Source organism: Danio rerio, chromosome 20 (assembly GCF_049306965.1).
Source record: "Danio rerio strain Tuebingen ecotype United States chromosome 20, GRCz12tu, whole genome shotgun sequence".
Classification (NCBI taxonomy): domain Eukaryota; kingdom Metazoa; phylum Chordata; class Actinopteri; order Cypriniformes; family Danionidae; genus Danio; species Danio rerio.
The window spans coordinates 58,830,714-58,853,281 of NC_133195.1; the positions used below are offsets into that span (position 1 = coordinate 58,830,714).

The 22,568-nt window shown below is 41.6% G+C and overlaps 1 protein-coding gene across 5 annotated transcripts in view; it reads right to left on the reverse strand.

Annotated features, from left to right (window-relative positions):
- plcb1l (phospholipase C beta 1-like) overlaps positions 1-22,568 on the reverse strand; it is a 152,906-nt gene that overhangs the window by 127,882 nt on the left and 2,456 nt on the right. For all 5 annotated transcript variants that reach the window (XR_012396242.1, XR_012396243.1, XR_012396244.1 and 2 more), the window contains 2 exons: positions 22,330-22,442; positions 18,664-18,765 (listed from right to left, as the gene is read on the reverse strand). The gene's annotated coding sequence lies outside the window, so the exon portion shown is untranslated. The remainder of the gene's footprint in view (positions 1-18,663; positions 18,766-22,329; positions 22,443-22,568) is intronic.

A 22,568-nucleotide genomic window follows, 5' to 3' on the forward strand; every position in this document is an offset into this window, starting at 1 on the left:
AAAAAATAATAATAATAAAATTAAAAAAAAAAAAAATAAATAAAATAAAAAATAAAAAATAAATAAATTTATACACAGAGCACTGAGGTCTAATTACACTAGACCAGTTACTCATTTATTCATACACTAGTGTCTTATGTAAGCTTATAATGGCAAGTCAGTTGGATGTGAAACAGCAACAAAACAAACTTCCCGATTGGCTGCTATGAATAGGAGGACATTTCTGACAACGGATCTTCAATAAACACTTCCAGGACCACCAGACAAACCATACCCCTTATCCTCAGCTCTCCATCCAGTTGCCATTCTGAGGGGAGATGAATGCTCACCTCTACCATCCTTGCACGTAGCGACATCAAGCTATCAGACCATGCATTAATAAAAAGACCATGACATTTGGCTGCAGAACCTGACCCTCATCCAACCCATTACATTTTATATGCTCTTCAAATACAATCACACTCTACATAAAGGATGCATTTCCACTCACATGGCTCACATCCTCGATGCCATATTTCTCAAATTGCTTTGAATTACATTGTCACCCTGATACTAACTTCTGATTTCAGGTCTAACCCAAGGATCTAACCCGGGCGTTTCAGCTCTCCCTTTCTTAACCTTATTCTGCTCCAATCTACAATCTGCGACTACCGAACCTGCAACAGTGAATTCGTTAAAAAAAAAAAAAAAGAATTGATAATAAATTCATGATAGTACCATTCTTGCCCCACTGTTCAGCGTTCTTGTATTAGTCCTATTGACATTGCGACTTGAGAATTCTCTAACAAAAACTCTTGATTACTGGCCTCCACTCCTCACAATTCTATATTCCTAGCATTAACAGCGCCATTCCATCAGACGAATACTCGTTGAATTATCATGATATAGACCAAGCAATTTCGCTCATCAGTTTAGCCGGTCGCAATGATTGGCTTGCAAAAATCGACATTTCATCCACCTTTAAAATCATGCCAATTCACCCAGACTTCTGGCACTTTTTTGGCATTCATTGGCGCTCACAATTTTACTTTGCAGTCCGATAAACTTCGGCTGCAAAAGTAGTCCTAAAATTTTCGATATGTTTAAGAAGCATTATGCTGGATTTTATCTAATAACTACGAAATCCCGCATAATCCATCTCCTCGATGATTTTCTCCTCATTTCCCCACCTTCTTCACCTCCAGCTTAACACCTATCGAACACCCAAAAGGTTTTCGAAAATCTAGGCATCCCCCTCGCAGAGGAGAAACAGCCGGTCCCAGCACTTCCATAGAATTTCTGGGCATCAACTTAGATTCGAATAAATTTCAAGCTTCCCTTACCAAAGAAAAGATCGACCGTATAATCTCTTTATCTCAAATTTTCCTCGAGAAACAATCATGCACCAAATGCGAACTGCTATCTATTCTCGGGCATTTCAATTTCGCGATGAGCATAATTCCCCAAGGCCGCCCGTTTATTACTCACCTCCTTCAGCTCTCCTCCTCTGTCCCCGGTTTAGAAGATACCATATATCTTTCTAAACCCAGTCGCAATGATCTCAGCTTATGGATCTCCTTCCTTAAGCAATGGAACGGCTGTTCCTTTTTCTATAGCAACCTAATTTCTTCCCCGGTGGATATTAATTTATTTACTGACGCTGCCCCCTCAGTCGGGTTCGGCAGCTTTTACCAAGGTCACTGGTTTGCTTCAACGTGGCCCCCGCAGATGTTCAGTCTACCCAGAAATCAGCAATCATCTGCGCTTTCGAACCTTTCCCCAAAGTCGCAGCAGCGCTTTTATGGGGAGATGAATGGTCCGCCTCTAGCATTCTCGTTCATTGCGACAACGAAGCCACCGTTTATTGCATTAATAAAGGACGCTCGCACGCACTTCCAATTATGCCCTTACTAAGATACCTCGTTTGGACGGCAGCCAAAAAGCAATTCATTATGACTGCTAGACATGTTCCAGTTTGCAAAAATCAAATTGCTGATTCTCTCTCTCGCTTTCTTTTCCAGAAATTTCGGCTCTTGGTACTGGAAGCAGACCAGCATCCAACACCTGTTCCACTCTATTCACAAATTATATTGCCATAAAACTTCCATATCTCTGATCCTTCACGCTGTCGCACCAAGGACCCTTGAGTCGTATCTCACAGCATGGAAATCTTATAAATATTTCCATACCCTGTATCAAATACAGTTCCCAGATTTTTCATTGCTTACCATCACCTCATTTATTTCCCACCTCCATACAGCCAAAAATATCCAGGCAAGCTCCATTAAAAGCTACCTTAGTGGGGTCCAATTTTTCATAAATTGATTTACGGGGCCACCTCAGAAGCCATTTCTAACGCTCAAACTTCCCTCCTCATTAAAGGTATCCAGAAATCACCCCCCCCCCTTCCTGACACTAGACTACCCATTACACTCAATATTTTAGCAAAGTGCATACGCACACTGCGCAAAGGATACCTCTCACTCCACACAGCCCGTACACTAGACGCCATGTTTACCCTGGCTTTTTTGGCTTCCTGAGGTGTTCAGAAATGGCTATCTCATCCAATTTCAATCCCGCAATACACCACACTATATCTAATCTAACACTGCTGAATGCTGAAACACTCGCCTTTTTCATTAAGCAAAGCAAAACAGATCAGACAAGCAAAGGGCATTTTATTTACATATTTAACATTTTTTCCCCCACACAGCCATTCCAAACTCTCCTAGCTTTTCTCCATTCAAGGAGAGCAAAGGAGTCTGACCCACATGCCCCATTTTACTGATGACGCTAACCGTCCAGTAACCCGTTTTTGGTTTCAAAAACATCTGAAAGAAGTCCTTCGCCTTTCGGGCGTTTCCCCCGAATTATATTCCAGCCACTCATTTAGAATTGGCGCAGCCACCACAGCAGCTCACAAAGGTCTATCCTCGCACCAAATCCAGACCCTAGGCCGCTGGTCTTCAGATGCCTTCAAAGCTTACATTCGCCTCAGCCGATCCCACCTCAAGACAGCCCAGCTAGCCCTAATCAGCTAAATTCCAAACTCCAACTAGGGGTACGAGCTCGACCCTAAGTAGGCTGGAGTATGCGTGTGTGTGTGCTTGTGTATGGGTGCGCATGGGAATGTGTGTGATTGCTCGCGCAAATACAGTGTGCGTTTGCACACGTATACATGCTTGTTTGCACGCGGATATGTATATAGGTGCGGGCGTACGTCTAAGTATGCATATGTACGCGCAAGCAAATGAGTATGTGAGCCTAGGAGCATTACATGTTGTGCAGGTTGCATGTATGCTCTTAACTTTCCTTTCAAACCTACTATGCTCCTTCCCTCACCATGCTCTGACCCCCGCAGGGGTCCAATCCGAGTTTCGACTCTCGCGAGTCACCCCTAGCCCATCCCCGGCCACCCCTTCACTACCACCTCCAGTAAGAGCCTGCACTACCCCCTCCCTCTTCCTGACTCTTACTGCCCCCCCCCCCCCATAGCTCTGACCCCCGCAGGGGTCGCGCTGAGCTTCGACTCTCGCAAGAGTCACCATTTGCGCCACCCCACCCAGGCCATTAGAAATGGTATGTACGCGCATGTTATACGCATACATCCGATGTATACCTGTTCCGATGCGTGTGCATGCACATGCCGAAACAGGAATAGACGCACGTGCATGCTCACGCACGCAGGTTATTCCCTCTCTCCTTTTATTTCTTTGGCGTTGAGTTCCTCCGCCCTCTCTTTTCTTCCTTTCTCATAGGCCATCAATCCTCAGCTCTAACTCCTGCAGGAGTGACTAAAACGAGCTTCGACTCTCGCAAGAGTCCCGCCCCGGCCACCTCCTGCTGCAGTCTCCACCGCCCCCTCCCTTTCCCAGACTTCAGCAGGAGAAATGCCCACAGCAGCTCTGACCCCCGCAGGGGTCGCTCCGAGCTTCGACTCTCGCAAGAGTCAATCACCGCCCATGCCCGGCCCTTACCATGTAATAACCATATATATTCATATATATTTATATATGCATATATACTCCTATATTCTCCTTTTCTTCTTTCTGGCGTCGAGATTCTCCGCCTGGCAATTATTTGCCCCTTCTTTCTTCCTTACATCGTGAGTGCTTCCGCTACTTTTACCCTTCTCTGATCTTCCCCCTTATCTCCTTACCCTCCTATTTCCTCAATTTCTTTTCCAGCGTTGAGTTCTCCGCTAACTGTCTTTCTTTCAGCGTCACTCTTTCGCTATGTTCTTCCTTTCGCTTAGGCCCTCAATCCTCAGCTCTAGCTCCCGCAGGGGCGACTAAAACGAGCTTCAACTCCTGCCGGAGTTCAGGCCCTGGCCACCTCCTACCCTCTCATGCAAGAGTCTCCACCGCCCAAATCTTCCTGACTCTTGCTTGAGCAATCTAACCCCAGCTCCCACCCCCGCAGGGGTGTATATATGTGAGCCTTGACTCCCGCGGAGTCAATCCAGCCCTGCCCTCACCCCGCCTAGGCTCTAGCAGTCTACTTTGCTCTGCTCCCGTAGAAGCTTCTCTTCCTAAGCTATCAACGCTATATCCAGCAGCCGGATATGGCTTGTTACACCTGCTTTTTGGGGGGCTCTTCAATACGCGGCTGCTGTCCCGAGCTATTCAAAGGCATTTTGGGGAGTTCTCGAGATCTACCTGAGCTCAAACTCCCCTCCCGCTTTGCAACGGGAGGGAGCCCTGGGCTCGAGGATCTCATGAGCTCAGGGCTCTCTCCCGGGACAGCATGCCAAACAAGCTTTATAATTAATCATCAGCTAAGTGTGAACTCTTGAAGTGAAGTTTATGTATAAACAAATTTCGAGAGGATCACGTGCTTATGATTGCTAGCAGCTGACCCGCATTATCCAATTCACTACGATCCAATCAGATGACTCCTAAACTACTATAAATACCCTGGGGTTTATTCCATTGCTATCTTCGTTTCGAAGAGTCCCCCCTTCCTCCCCTACTCCTCCTTCTTAGACGGGTGACACGGTGGCCCAGTGCCTAGCACTGTCGCCTCACAGCAAGAATGTCTCTGGTTCCTGGCTTTACCAAACTAGCAGACATTTCTGTGTGGAGTTTGCACTTCTCCCCGTGCTCACGTGGGTTTCCCCCGGGTTCCCCGGTTTCCTCCCACCGCCTAAAAACATGCAATTAAGTCAATTGAACAATCCAAATTGTCAACATAGACACGCTCCTAGTTAGTAATTAATTTCAAGAGCATTCACTTGCTACAGCAGGGGAGTTCTCGAGACCTACCTGAGCTCAAACTCCCCTCCCGCTTTGCAACGGGAGGGAGCCCTGGGCTCGAGGATCTCATGAGCTCAGGGCTCTCTCCCGGGACAGCATGCCAAACAAGCTTTATAATTAATCATCAGCTAAGTGTGAACTCTTGAATTATTATTATTATAAACGGTAGAAAAGCCATTGTAACAGAGCAGCAGCAGTAGTGGCGACAGCTAGAGTGTGTTGTACATACAGTATATGGGACGTCTGTTGAAATGTGTTGCCTGTACCCCCCACATATTGTCCGCAGTGGTTTACAATAACATCGGTATGTTTTCAGCGAAGAAAGGTAATTAAAAATGATGTTTTCTAACAAAGGCCATGACATCAACACAGCATCAAGGTGGACGTTAGTTGCCAGACAGAATCATTGCAAATGTCTTCACGCAGTGTTGGTACGCAGTTGTCGTTTAGGATGATTCAGCCCAAACACAGGAGCACAAGTTAATCTGTTTTTGTAGGTGCAGCAATAGACATGTATTGTACTGTCTTTATACATGTGTACTAAGATTAATTATTAAATTACACTGCAGGTGTCCAGACAACAGTACCCAGTCTCGATCTGACCATACCATCAGCCTCCTCGACTGCATTTATGACTTGGACGCCCCGCAAACCTTTTTTAAGAAGACCTCATCTGGAGCTGAAAGAGGAGGAAGAAGCTGAAGAGACTAACAGAGTCAACGATTATAACCCAAGACAATGATGTGACATTTGACCCTGCAGAGGAAGACACAGCTGCAACGGAATTATTTACAAGTTTGTGTATTGTCATCATAACAGGCATCGTCATTTTTACTTTACATGTATGTGTTAAAGTTTTACAGAATCCCAGCATATCCTATATCCTTTCAGTGGTTTGTTATGCAGTGACATGCAGTCAAATATTTCGCCAAACAGTCCTTAGGGATGCGGGGACACGCAGTCAGATATTTCACCGAACAGATCCGCCACTTTTGGCGCTCATAAACAATCATAAAGCTCTCGTGCTGCAGGAATGAGGAGGTCTGCTGAAGGTGCAGCTGGCGTGCAGTGAGGAGTTCTCGTCTTTAATAAACTACGGCAGTTTGCGTTCACTGAACAGTCAGAATGATTAATAAATCCATATGAAACAGCCCCTTAAAAGTCACGTCTCGCTTTCAGTTTCGGGCTTTGGCGCGTTTTGCACTCACACACAAGCGTACCGTGCCAAAGCCCAAGTGTACCGCGCTCAGGCACACCTCTTCCAACCGGGCCAGAGCCGGCCAAGTGAACCGAGCTTGAGCCCGATTCAGCGCACTCACACTTCTCAAACGATCCGGGAAACGGGCCTGGGCACGGTACGGATGGCATAGTGTGAGTAAGCCCACCGACCATGAGGAGAGCGCAGTGCTTCAATGCACACGAGGCCGGACACTGAGTGAGGGATGGTGAGGGTTGTTATGGTGCTGGTGTGAGGAAAGGGAATGATGTGCAGGTGTGGGGCTGTGTTCAGGTGACAGCGGTCAGGGTGACTGCGGTGACAGTGTGGGGAGAACCAGGCCTGGTCGTCACACCATGAAATGAGAATAAAACTAAGTGCAGGTGTAACTCTGGCAAAGTTTACTGAATAATGCCGCAGTCACACTATAGTTTGTGTGTGTGAAATTCTGTCGTAAGGCGCTGCAAAACGAGCAGGATTAAACAAGATGATTAGACATTAAAAAAGCGAGCATTTGCTCCATATGTACAATTTCTGTCCAGAGAGGTCATGTTTCCATCCTCGATCGGTCTCACGCAGTCAAGAGATGCGATTTTGCAGGTCAGAGTTCACCAAGCTTGTACTTTGCACCACAGTGAACTGTGAAACTTGTCTCATGAACTAGCGTTTCCGGTCTGACGCATTTGTTTGCGTATGAATGAAAGTCTATGGGGAGAAAAGTCCAGCGTGACCGCAGCTTAATCTTATATTTATCTTCTGATGCTGACTATCCTCCTCATTCTGTCAGAAACACACATCATGTTCATTCAGCATCATCCGTCCGTCTCTACATCCACACACAGAGAAAGAGAGATCAGACTTAATCGAGGAGATCTGTCTGAGAGATTTGTCCTGAATCAACATGAGAAAGAGCAGGATCATCCAGCGTTAGACACAGCATGGCCGCCGTCAGGCTTCATTACACAACTAAAGCACAAACACCGACTCTGAGCGTTTCCTCAGAGAACTCTGCTGTACTGTAAACTGTTAAACTACTGTAGATCTGCACCACTCTCCCAATCTACAATCATCATGCAAGCCTTTAACTTCAAAACAAGAACATCTTGAACACCACACCATTTAGAAAACATGATAACTATATGAAGATCAATAGGCTCTGCTTATTTTGAACTGCGTTTACAGAGAATATAATGTAGTCAGTCAAGCAGAGCTGTATTAGTGTTTCTCAGTGGCTTTGGTGCATTTCTCTCAACACTATTTACATTTGCACAACAGTTGATGCATTTCTCTAAACAGTCAGTGCAAACTGCAAACCCCAGCTGATAACCTGCAGAAGAGTGTCACTTGCTCAACATGGAGAGATCATTCCTCAACAGCAGGTATTGATGTCAATGAAGGTGTCAGTGTCATCCAGATGAAGATTCCTCACACCAGTGCACTGAAGTCAGATTTAGGTGACACGTGCTGAAAATGCTCGAGACAGCAGCACTATATACTGTCAGCACAGCCGTTTGAACACTACAGTAAAGTTAGACATCACGGCATTTAGTTACTAGACACTGAATAAGTGTGCTTCACATGTTCACTGCAGATGCTCTTTATAACTCTAGTTTATTGACAGCATTGTGCAGAAGAATAAACTCAGCCTTATTTACAACTAACACACATAGAGCTGTGCACAACTGTAGACAACACTGCAGGACATGCTGGAACTGAGTCCACAGCACACACAGATCTGTACATCACTCAGGAAACTGTTCAATTGAAGGACATTTTCAGGAAGAAAGATTTTAAAATGTTTATAAAATGACAGATTTTGACACTAGTTCAACATTGGTGTGTGTGATGACTCCAGCAGTGAAATGAGGACTGTATATGGAGTGACTATTCAGCATTCACAAGTGTAGTTCATCCCGACTGACATAAGCAGATGATGATGTTATAAACAGCAGAGAGATGTCTGAAAGCAGCTGATGCATGTCCAGAAGCATTCGCAATGTGTTGGAAGGAATGAGAAACTGCTGTTATGATGTGCACAAATGACTAACTGTACTGAGAAATGCATGAACTGTTGTGCAAATGTAAATAGTGCTGAGAGAAATGCACCAAAGCCACAATAACTGTGAAGCACCGGGGTGTCCACATACTGTCCTGGAGGGCCGGTGTCCGACATATTTTAGTTCCAACCCCAATCAGACGCACCTAAATTAGCTAATCAAGCTTTTCCCAGGTATACTAGAAACTTACAGGGGGAAGTGTTGAAGAAAGTTGAAGCTAAACTCTGCAGGACACTGGACCTCCAGGACCAGGTTTGGACACCCCAGGTGTAGCACAAAGGGCTGAGAACAGAACACATACAGAGGCTGTGTTGGTCAGACGAAGAGAAACGTCTGCTCGAGACACACGTCTGTATGTTTCAGAGACTCGTCTGCAGCGTGTCGCACATCTGGATGAGGAACCCCCTGCTCTGTTTACTGACATGATCTGCAGGCTGTTCAGCGTGGAGACGTTCATTCTGTTTCTGAATATACAGCTGTTGAAGTGTGGAGACAACAGTGATCTCTGATGACACCGGGACATTTAACACTAGCAGCGGCACAGACTACCCATCACTGTTCTTCTGCTCTGTACATCAGACATTCACTGAAGTCATCTTCACTCAGCGAGTCAGTGTTATTCAGTGAAGGAACTGAGCAGAGGCTAGAGATGATTAAACCAGACCCTATGAAGCAGACGGAGAGTGTGTGAGCTTTACTGCAGTGAAGGAGACGCGCGCACACACAAACACACACACCTGTCCTGCATCTGTGTGTGATAATTACAGTTAAACATCATCTACAGATCATCAGAGCATGCTCGGTGTGTGTGTGAGAGAGAGAGAGAGATTCAGGTTTGAGTGACAGCAGGAAAGTAGATTGCATCTCCTGAGTGGAGGATCTGTGAGAGCACAACCAGTTATCTATCACCCACTGCAAGATCACAGCTATCAACACACACACAGACACACACACACATATATACACACACACACACACACTATATGTAGATACATATATGTGTTTGTATATAGTAGTGTATATAGTATATCTTCTTTATTTATCTCCACTGACTCTGATCCTCCATGACTCTTTTGCTGTGCCTCATTCTGTCCTGATTTCTCACAGTAAACATACACTGAGCTTAAGTTTGACTCAGTATCTGTCATTTCTCTCACAGCGGGCCTCAATAATAACTTCAGAGTTCGCAGTTCTGACCTCACACTGGTTTGCAGTTGACTCTTGAGCTGATTTCCTCAGATTCTGCACTGCAATTGGCTCTCGTCAAACCAACAAAGAGTCTAGCAGTGCAGGAATACTTCAGGATTCACCAAACATGTCTCTGAGGAACAAATCATGGCTGAAAACACATAGCATGAGTCAACTAACACAGGAAACAGCACAGGTCTGCTGAGAGTCCTGACATTAGTCTAGAGCAGGGGTGTCAAACTCAATTCCTGGAGGGCCGAAGCCCTGCACAGTTTAGTTCCAACCCTGCTCCAACACACTTACCTGTAGGTTTCAAACAAACCTAAAGGACTCAATTAGTTTGATCAGGTGTGTTTAATTAGGGTTGGAACTAAACTGTGCAGAGCTGCGGCCCTCCAGGAACTGAGTTTGACACCTGTGGTCTAGAGAGTCTGATTGAACACGGTTGACTTGGTGTGACTGTCCTCACTGTCTTTGACAGGATCACATTATTAAAGCACATCACCACCGTACATCAGCTCAGAGTGTGTGAGAGAGCGAGAGGAGGAGTGAAGTGGTTAATTTACGGTGATAATGAGAGTGTTTAAATCACAGATGAGTATAATAGCTGACAGATTTACCAGTGAAGGAGAAGACGGAGAGAAAGTGTCACATTAAAGTGATGGAGGTGTCTCGTGTTGCTCAGACTCACTTCAGGAGGAGCAGAACACATTCATGATCAGTCTTCACAGTCACTAAAGAAAACAACACCAATGCTGGAGGAGAATCACCACAGACTCCTGCACTAACTCAGTATCTGTGTGTGTGTGTGTGTGTGTGCACTTGTCGGTTTTAATTCTGGTGTATTCAGTAATGTTCTTGCACCATCCTCTTGATAAATGGCGTGCATTATTCAGCGGTGTCTGTGTTGTGGTGTTGAACGCTGTACAGTAGTGAATCTCCTTGATGAACTGATGTATAGTGCAGAACTGATGCTCTGAATAAGTGTGTTAGTAAAGCCCTGCTGAGATACAGATGTGCATCAGATCTTCTTCCTCCTCCGATGTATTTTTCAGACAGTTGTTTTTATTAAATGTTCACTAAGAACACAGAGGATATACTGAATAATCAAGGAAACGCCCGCTGCTTTCTCTTCCTTCACTCATATAGTCAGTGACCCTGTGCACATACTAGAGCTGACAGGATTAATGTTAGATTTTGATATTCAGTTTAAGAAGACTGATGGTTTGATCACTGCTTTAGGAACCGATGAGAGACTGATGTGCCACACATGTAAATGCTCACAGACATTGCTTGAACAGCAGACAAGAATGAAAACACAGCCTGAAGATCGTCTCTAGAGAATAACCTGAGCTGTGAACCATATGTTTGTTGATGCAAACACCTGAAGCTGTCAAGTTATTTGTGATTTATTTATTATTAATGATGAAGATTAACAATTATACTACTCATTTTACTCAATATTGCAAGTAAAACATGTACATGGGTCTACACTGATGCGTAACGAGTAAATAAACTTCTGATAATCTGCCTATCGTCAACACACGATACTATCGTCTATCGGCACAACCCGACATGCAACTTAAATTCAACAAACAGACCATCAAAATAAAGTGTGACCAAATAATAATAATGCGAATGGTGAATGATCAGAAAGCAAGCTGTATATTGACTATCAGTGCTGTGGTAACATCTACTGGCAGCTGCCTAACAGGTTATGTTAAAGATGTGTGAAGAATAAAATAAGGTATTGTTCATGGTAACACTGAAAATCTTGAAAAGACCAGATTTGTTGACATACAGGATGCTAAGATACAATATTAATAACATTTATATACATAAAAATACAACATATAAAACATATAACATATTCAGCGCATTGCACTAAACTCTACTGAAGTTCCCACAAGAAGCTCTAACATCATTCACCTCAGTCTGAATACTCCGGGTATTTCACTGTATGATAACAATAACACAAACGGATATGTGCTGAAAGCACTGCCTCTTTTCCCATTTACACCATGCAGAACACACTGACCATGAAAACTGCGCAACATGATCACATGTGTACGATTATCTTATTATACAGTTCATCACAACTAAACAATATAAAACACAACCGCCTGTTAAAACATAACATTATGTGCACACACACATACTAGTGGTGGGTCGTTAACGCCGTTAACGTGCTGCGTTAGAACAAAATATGGCCGTTAATCTATTCTCAGAGATGGGTGTGGAGCTGGGTCTATTCTACGCAAGCTATGATGACTTTCACCTTGATGTTTTAGCACGGATGTATACCTGGCCAAATTGCACTGTAGGGGGCGACAACGAGTCTTCAAACCGGTGTGTATTCCTACTGCGAAATGACCTCATCAAACATGACGCGCTAACATGGATGCAGTTCACTAGAGTGAGTCTGATTAATGTTAGCTCCATATCTAACTATCAGGCGGCTGTAGAGTTTATGCGTTCCAGTAAAACATACACAAATAAAATGGAGCGGCTGCTTTTAAAATGAATGACAGTGAAGGAAAGTCAAACCGGTGAGCCGTCTGACAAACAAGTGCCCTTCTGCATCTTACTTCAAAGACACTACTGACTACTCTTACATGGACATCTGTAGTCTAGTTATCTGCCTTAAAGAGCATAGGTATGAACTAGATTTTCTTTAAAATATGCGTTAAAGTTCATTATTAAGCCACACAAATTTACTTCCGCATCTGAAAATATACATAAATAAATGAATAAAAATAAAATAATAATTCTTCAGACCGGAGATGATGTCGGATGAAGCAGATCACACATATACACAGTATGAAGACAACTGATTGCGGTGCGTGCTTGGATTCAGAGAGATTCACACAAACGATGAACCACAGTCATACAATTATGAGCCTGTGGACAGACCAGCAGTCGGAGAAGAGTAACTGAGCTGTAATGTCAGGAGAACAGAGCAGCTTCTCAATGAGAGCCCAGTGTTAGCTTACAGACAGATATGCAAGACAACGAAATCTTATCTGGAAATAGCAAAGCTAGAATTGATCATCTAGAAATGTTAATACTTACCAGTAACAGAAACTGAGCATTTAACAGAGTTATGCCACATTGAGCCTATTTTTTAATTTTAGATAAGAGAATACAAGACACAAATAACACAGAACGTCTGGAATAATGCAGAAACATGTAAACAAGGTACTGGAAAATCTTTTTAATACACAAAAGCTTTTCAGAGCTTTTGTATTAAAATGAAAACAACATCAAATATTCAAACAATCAAAATAAGTTTTTAAATACGTGTCTTTTTGTCAGGTTTTTTTTATTGGGGTAAGATGATCTGTATTGGATCACATTTTGGCAAATATCCATAAAAAACACAATCACAAGTCATGTTACTGTATGGAATATTCACAAAGACTTGATCAACAGATCTGATCTGCCACTATGGTTAAATAAACTCTTACTTCAACCCGAATTCAAGTTCAGATTGTAATGCAACTCAAGTTCAGGTTTTATTTATATAGCCAAAAACCATAAGCAGTGTTAAAACCCAACATTTCTACTCTTTATATATGTATGAGTATCTGTGTGAGTGTGTGTATAAGTAGGTAACATAATACAAAAGGAAAAATATATTTAATTCATAAGGTCCATTTAAACCTTGTTTGGCCAACGTTTATGTGGGCACCACACCATCATGTCTTTAATGTGAGCTAAATTGTGAATGCTGTGTAAAAAGATGCCGACAGCCTCATCCTTGTAAACCCGCTGGAAGGATCTAGAAAGCAAATGTAGTGGACAGTTCTGCATTCTCGTAGAGCCTGTGATGACCTCCAGTATTCCACCGTCAGACACGCAGTGAGGGCTGAGGCATATATGCTGCGGAAATAATGCAAACGTTTAAATCCTCTTCATTAATAATGTATATTTTGAAATTCACCAGAGGATTTTAATACAGCACAATACAGAATACTTAGCCACATTTGCAGACCCCTGGATAGTGAACTGCAAACCATCTCACAAATATACAGTCAATTGTAACCATTACAAGTTGAGCATGTGTGAACAAACTTCAATTTTCCAAATGTTATCCGTTTTTCTTCCACAAGAATATATAATATGATAAAAAGTGGCTTTCCTCATTGACAGGACAGAACATTTTTTACTCTCCCTCTGGTGGTTTCAAATCTTATTGACTTTCTTTTTTCTGTTGATCACAAAAGAAGATACTTTGAAGAAAGCTGAAAATCTGTAACCATTGACTTCTATAGTAGGAAAAACAGATACTATGGAAGTCAATGATTACACGTTTACTTCATTCATTCATTTTCTTGTCAGCTTAGTCCCTTTATTAATCGGGGGTCGCCACAGCGGAATGAACCGCCAACTTATCCAGCATGCTTTTTACGCAACGGATGTCCTTCCAGCCACAACTCATCCCTCGGAAACATCCACACACTCATTCACACACACACACACACACACAACGGACAATTTACACAAGCTGTCACTAATCGAATGTGCGAATATAAAATTAACTTCACCTTTAGTTGAGGTTACTCTGTGAGCCAAAGTGAAGCAGAGATGAGCGAAAGGCCCGTGGAGAGAAAGGCTTCAGCTCCGGGTCAGCATCACTGCTGCAGACGTGTCTCCCAAAGCCTTAAACACACCACATGACAATAAATTATTAATCAGATGAACAAAACAGTCACTACACTGTAACTGTACAAGACATGATATTAGCAAACTGATGGTACCAGCTGTCTTATCATATATTGACATTTTTACGTGGTTTATGAAGGTATATTTGATATGCTGAACAATACAAGCTAGCAGCAGTGCTGTACTGTAGACTACTCCAACATAAATGCATCACGTTGCTTCTAATTACTCAAATAATCATGCTTACTGACTTGAAAGTTGACAAACATAAAAGAAAAACGAGTTGTCTTACCGTGTACAGTTCTCCTTTTCATCAAGCTGCATCTCCGACTGATCCAGGACCGTGTATTTCACAGTTTTCACGTCTTAATGGATTCATCCCATTTCACCAACCAAAACAGCAACGGGAAACTTGTGGAGTTGATATGGTGACCGGCTGGAGTTTGTGCAGTTCCGATAAACGCAACAGTATACCATGATGATGATAAATTACGCCAAAACGAACAACCGAGTCTGCTATATGCTACTCTACCTCACTGTACACACGCCTGTCAGATAAGTGCCCAGTGGGACGGCACCGGGGGGTTAGAAAAAAAAAAGAAAAGAGCAGACTTTGCGGAAGTGGGAAAACAGACACATTTTCTTTAAAATGTGTGCCCTTGCACTTCATAAAACATTTTAATATGGCATTTTATGGTATTATAGAGTATTTTCACAAACGATTCTACCTTTTTTTAACCTACAATATGCTCTTTAATAGACAATAATATAACGAAGGTGTTCACGTCAAGTGCTGTAATGTAAGAGTTTCCTGTCATTTTGGGTGACTTTAACTGCAGTTCAGCTGTTTCACCTTCACTCATGAACACTTGATTCAAGCTCCCTGTGACAAACTGGGCTATAAGACACAAATAAGGAGTAAGGACTGGTGAGAGTGTCATGTAAGTTAATAACGCATGCTGATGTGTGTGTGTGTGTGTGTGTGCGCGGTCCTTTACTGACAGCCGCATGTGTGGATCTTGTGGGAGAATATGGTGAACAGTTCTACATGAGGGTAATAGTCTGACTGCAGTGTTCACTTCAATAATGCCACTAATATCTGCAGACTCCACACGTCTTCATTTCTGTTCAGTTCAGTGATGACTTTAGTCGGATTAAGGTCATCAAAAATGGCTGTTTGGAGCTAATGTAGGCCTACAGTTCAACATTCATGTTTACCTGCATAAACAGTGAGTAAACACAAGCACATCGTATTGAACATCATTTATTTTCATCACCGATTATCAGAGTTGAACAGTTCCTCAAGCAGTTTGTGATGCATTAGACCAGGGGCTCGTCTCCTGTTTCCAAAATGCACCATCTGGCTTGAGGAAGCCGTTCTCGAAGACTTACTTTTTAGGTAGCACGCATATTCTGGATGCCTTCGGCAGAATGCAAATGACCCATTTTAATCTAGATTAATCTAGAATAATTTCAAGTACATTGAGATTAATCTAGATTTAAAAAAATATTTATGCCCACCTATAATATCTCTATACACTGCCAAAAAACATCATATGAATTATGAGCTAAACACAGCCCTCGTTCTCTCTCTCTTGTCGAATGTTATTTTTTAGGGATGTAACGGTATCAGAATTTCACGGTACGGTAATACCTCGGTATGAATGTCACAGTACGGTATTTATTGAATCATTTACAGGAAAAAAAAAAAATTTTGAAAATACTCCAAAAAAGTGCCAAAAGTGTCAATGACATACAAATTAGCCATCTATCTGTTAGCTTTGAAACAGGAACTTCAATTTTAATAACAAAAAATTATTAAACCATGTAAAAAAATAAAGTTTCAATTTAGTATTGTTGAAAACTCATCACATTCAACATTTAATCACTCACTCACTTAGATAGAGATGGGTTTAAAGGAAAATTATCATATAACTATAATCTGGTAAAAGCTGGTATCTCTGGGTATTTACAATGTCCCCTGCAACAGAAAAAAACCCTCTCATTTGGGACTGAGGATTCTGGGACAGAGATATGACTTGGCCCATGTTGACAGCAGTGGGTAACGTTGTGCATTGTCTTTCCCCCACTTGAGAGGACAAACCATGAGTGAGATAGAGATCTCTTTGCGGTACAAGTCAATGTCTGCATCAATCTGAACAGTGTGCTGTGTTTCTGCAGTCCCCATGACTGTTTTTAGTCGTATTCCCCAACTTGCAGGCACGTGCACACATAGGGCTCAACCTGTGCAGTGTACATGCCCTTTTTAGTCTTGGATAGAAAATGCCCTTCCAAAACGATCAAAAGTGCCCCCGCGACGCGACACAACCTCCGTCCAGTCCAGCCCTTCAGTAGGCGCTCGATAACACCTCTCTTGAGTATGCGCGCTCAACCCCCCCTCGGCGCTTTACAATACGCGCGCCACAACACAGCTGATCAGAACGCGCGCGACAGCACCGCTATTCAGCACGCGCGCGGCGACAACACCCGCTTTAGGTTCGATCATTTCCATCTTTTTTCATCTCCGCTACTAGCAGCACACTCCATTTCCGCATTACTGGATCTGTAGCGACAACAGACCGCAAAGGATTATGGCCACGCCGGGGCTGATGGGAAATGAAGTTTCAGCTACCTCCCGTTCGCTTCATTCGCCTGAGCAAATTTTCTCAGAAGACCTATAGTTTTACCGAGTCATGCGACTTCGGTAATATCGAAAAAATTTAATATTGCGGTATGACGGTATTTACAATACCTTTACATCCCTATTATTTTTAATAAATGTTAAAAGCCATTATTAAAATATAAAGTATAAAAGGTTTAATGCTACAGTTCAGTCAAACACACAAACACTATGTGCTTCATCAAAACAACATTCCTGGATTAAATAATAATTGATAAGACCAAAGATGTCATATCCCAGAATAGTCAGATGCTAATGTTAAAATAGACACTCCATGTGGAAACTGAACATATAACTAAGGCTGCTTTCACACCTGTGAATGGATTCAGTTGTTCTGAAACAGAGATTATAATTGTTGTATTGTTGCTCTTTGCTCTTGGAGCGGTTCGCTTTCACACTGCAAAGTTTCTAATCGGACCAAAAGAGCTAAAACAAGTCACGTGTGAGTAAACTCTCCTCACATTGGTCAGAGTGTCAGGGTTTATTTTGCAGCGTCCCGCTCAGCTGTCAGGAGAGGTGGTGGTTTGGTGGTGATTGACAGGGTGCGTGCGATGTGTCTGAGGAGAGATGCGGTGGGGAGGGGAGAAAAGGGTGCGCAACGATGCCTATTTGAGGACCGGGAGGGAGACGCGAGATTACCGGGAGATCATCACTCGTTTGCGGGCATCCGGAGACTCGCAGAATTTCCCGCCCTACTCATAATTCTCTCTTCATATAGCCGTAAGCCTATTACATATCCATAAACACTGTGATATAACCGCGCTCGGATCGGATCGCTTTCTCACTGTAATCGATCCGCTGCAGGGTTCGTTTCAATCGAGCCGAGACCACCTCATTTAAGTGATCTCGGAGCGATTACTTTGGCGCGGAACAGAGCGTAATTGCCCTGTTCACATATGCCAAACGAACCGCGCTAACTGGGCAAACGAGACACGTTCCCAAACAAAAGTGCAGGTGTGAAAGCAGCCTGAGGTTTAAGCAACACACTCTTCTTACTGCTGTAATTAAATGGTAGAACTGCATTTTTTCACACAATATCAGAGTGTGTGTGGGAGAGTGTGTGTGTGTGAGAGTGTGTGTGTGTTTTAATGATAGTATAACTGTGTTAAGCTTGCAGAAGGCAAATCACAAAATCAAACCAGCACTAGTCCTGTTATCTGACGGTCAGCAGTGCTGTGCTTTGATTGTGATTGGCTGATCAGGACTCCTCTGTGTGATATTAATCTGAGCTGACTCCTGCATTCAGAGCAGATGGAGGATTAATAGAGGTAAAGTTGGTTTTATATTGGGATATTCAGACATCCTCCTTACTATGATAATGTCAGAAATGTATTATTTGCTAATTCTAAATGGTGAAATCATATTAGCAGCAAATTACTAATAAAGTACAGCATAGTTCACAGTATATTAGATAGTGTTGATGTTGTTTACAAGTCATACTTGCATGCTAATTTCAATCGAATATTCAAAGTAACATGGTAAACGATATAGAGACAGCTAAATGAACCAATGTGCGAATATTAAACCAACGTCATCTCTATGGGGAATTATTCCTGAGGGCTGCACAGCGCCACCTGCTGACCTGCAGAACACTGATCAGACAGACACCAACACACATCTCACCTGAAGAAAACACACCTTTCCTGCTGTCCTGAGATCTGCTGTGTGATGATCAGAGAATGGCTGCGGTCTGTTGCTGCTTGGTAGTTCCCTCTGCTGTTGATCCTGAAAGGGAAACACACACTCAGTACAGATCAACACATTAGACCAGTGGTTCCCAACCTTTTTCTTTGGGGCCCCCCCCATGAACATATACAAACATTGGAGCCCCCTCACCATATAAATACACACGCACGCACACACATATGTACTATATATATATATATATATATATATATATATATATATATATATATATATATATATATACACATATATACTGTATGTGTGTGTTTGTGTAATATTAATATATAATATGTATAGAAAATATAAATTAATCACTTTTAACTTGTCTTGGCCTTCAATAAAACTAATCTTTGTCTTATCTTTTTCTTTGTCTCTGAAGAACCACTGCATTTACGTTTCTCTGCCATTTTTGTTTAGATTTTGTCTTTACGACGCGTTGGACAAGCACATTGCGTGAGCAAAATTTAAATAATTATTTAAAGTTATTTATTTTAATTATTTTTACTATTATGTTGGAATTTTAAGCATGTTTTGATTTTGATTTTTTTAGTACTTGAAAATACATATATAATAGTAGGGCTGCTTGATTTTGGGAAAATCATAATAACGATTATTTTGGTCATAATTTTAATCACGATTATTCAAAACGATTATCAGTTAAAGTCAAAATTATTAGCGCTCCTGAGAATTTTTTTTTTTAGAAATATTTCCCAAAATTATGTTTAACAGAACAAGGAATTTTAACAGTATTTCCTATAATATTTTTCTTCTAGGCTTATTTGTTTTATTTTAGCTAGAATAATAACAGGTTTAAATATTTTGAAACCAATTTAAGGTCAATATTATTAGCCCCCTTATGCAATATATATTTTTGATTGTCTGCAGAATAAACTACTGTCATACAATGACTTGCCTTATTACCCTAATTAAGCTTTTGAACTGCACTTTAATCTGAATGCTTGTATTTTGAGAAATATCTAGTAAAATATTATGTGCTGTCATCATAGCAGAGATAAAAGAAATAAGTAATTAGAAACGAGATATCAAAACTAATATGTTCAGAAATAAGTAAAAAAAAAATCTTCTTTCCATGAAACAGAAATTGGGGAGGAAAATGGTTGCTAATATTCAGGAAGGCTAATAATTCTGACTTCAAGTGTATAAATACAGTTATTTTCCACCCTGCAAAGGAAAGAGAAATAAATACAATAGAATAAAAATATTAAACAAACTGTGCTTTAAGCATCTTCACTGTAAGAAAAACACTTTAGCTACAGCAGTCCATCAGTCAAGACTAGTGAGGGATTTTTTGTCATTGTTTGATTAATGATAAAAACAGGCGGTAGCAGGAATATTTCTTGCTGTCTCTTTGGTTTCTCTTTCACATGTCTTTTGATCCTCAACTCGTTTGTTTATTACACAAATGAGGGTTAATGTTAATAATCACTAAACACCGCGTTTTGACACCTATTTGACCATTAAAGCGCTCACGTTAAGATGACTTTAGATGTCTGCGCTCCTCTGCTCGTCTCAGTGTGCGAATGAGAGTGAATGCTGACCGGCTGCATGCTTCTGACTGCGGGTGCTTGCTGCACACACAAATAAGCACGCGGTCTTTCGCGCTTTTAGAAGCAACAAACGTGAACAACTGAAAAGGGGGCGGTTTATGATGCAATAAACTTTATCTCGATTAATGCTTTTTTAATAATCGTTTGAAATCGAAACCGGATTTTCGATTAATTGTACAGCCCTATAAAATAGTGGAGCATTTTTATGCCTTTTTCTACCTCAACACTTATCCTCTACCGCGCCCCCCCTTGTGAACTCTGGCGCCCCCCTTAGGGGGGCGCGGACCCTAGGTTGGGAACCACTGCATTAGACAACCCTTCACACACAAACACCACCATAACACACTCTCCTGACGTAAGAGCTGCTATCAAACCACCCTCTGTGTTTGACACTGTAAAAGCGCTACAGAAATACAGATGAACTGAAATAAAACTGCCAAAAGATGTCAGGTGTTGACTGTGCTGCGTTACTGTAGTGTTTCAATCTGCTCATTTCAGTCTAGATCAGCTGCTTCAGGAAGAGCCGGAGCAGATGCTGGAAGCCTGCAGAAAACACCTTCTGCTTCTGCTTAGTTGGTCTTTTTTGGTGAACTGCATTCTCAAACCTTCTTCTGCTTCATGTAATCTTCAACTGCAGTAAGCACACAGCTTTACATCACATTACTGCCCCCTGCTGGTGAGCGTGAGCCAACACCACACATTTAATTTCCTCAGATAGCAGACCCAAGATAAATCAACATTAAATAAATGTTAAAACATCAACTAAACTATTACTGAAACAAAGTTAAATATCATCATCAGTTTTTAGCCAGGTTTGCATCCTGAAATAAAGTTAATACAAACAGATCAAATAGATGAAAAACACAAAATCAGCATTTATTCAACTACAATTAAATCTTTACACTGAGACCAACATTGAATAAGTGTTAAAACATCAACCACACTATCATACAATTAATGTTGAAATATTCAGTTGATATTTAGCCAGTTTTCATCTTGAAATGTTAATGCAATGATGCTAAATAGATTAAAACGGTCACAAAATCAGCATTTGTTCAACTATAATTAAAACAATATTTAAACACTGAAACAACACCAGTTCAGTCCTGCTTCAAGTACAGTATGACTTTACTCCAGTGAATGTTGCCTCCTTTCAATCAGAGACCACTGGGCTGAAAAACTACATTGAAAACTAAAGTTTATAACTTTACACCGCAACAAAATCTTTTGACTTGACTTATAAAACTTAGTTAACTTGTTTGTTTTACCCACAGTATTTAGACAAGTTCAGCTAATTTGTGAAGAAGAATTGTGAAAAAGCTGAACTTGTTGGATGCAGTTTTTTATGTTTTATTGTTAGTGGAACTTTTTTAAATAAGTAAAAATGAATAACCCACACAAAAATAAACTAAGCTGTATATGTGGAGTAAAGAAAAATTAATTAAGGAAATGAAATATTATTTGTAGTGTGTGTAACTTTACTGTTATTCCCTTTGAGTAATGACAGTGTTTTGCCAAACGTTCCACATATCTTTTTGCTAAATGAAAGGTTTGTTCAGTTTTAGCTTACTTTCTGAACATTCTTCAAACATTCTAATGCAGGGGTCACCAATCTCAGTCCTGGAGGGCCGGTGTCCCTGCAGGGTTTAGCTCCAACTCGCCTCAACACGCCTGCCTGGATGTTTCAAGTATACCAAGTAAGACCTTGATTAGCTTGTTCAGCTGTGTTTGATTAGAGTTGGAGCTAAAATCTGCATGACACCGGCCCTCCAGGAACAAGTTTGGTGACCACTGCTCTAATGGATTACAATATTTTAATATGCAATTACGATTTTCAAAACACATGAGCCTGGATCGCTCTGTTGAGGAGCGATAAAGAAGATCACATCACAAAAAGTATCAAAAAAGTCTTTGAAATGCAGGTGAACTAAATCTTGATAAAAACTAGCTGCATCAAAGGTGCATCTTAAGTCATTGAAATAGTTTGTGGTCAAAGCAAAACATTTAAAATATGACGCAAAAGCATTTGGCAAACCTTTGAGATCCAAAAATCATAGTGCCCTCCTCCAGAATCACAGCCATGTTCACGACATCCTCTGGGAAGGCCTGGATGCCCACCTTGAACACGTCTTCCTCATCATCAGGAGGCTGAAAGAGATTCAGCAGTGGACCAGTTATTTCCTCATCACTTTAAACATACATCAGCAAAATAAAGAACTTTCAGATATTGCAGAAATAAATAACTGCTTTGTTTATTTAACAGTTTACAGCAGC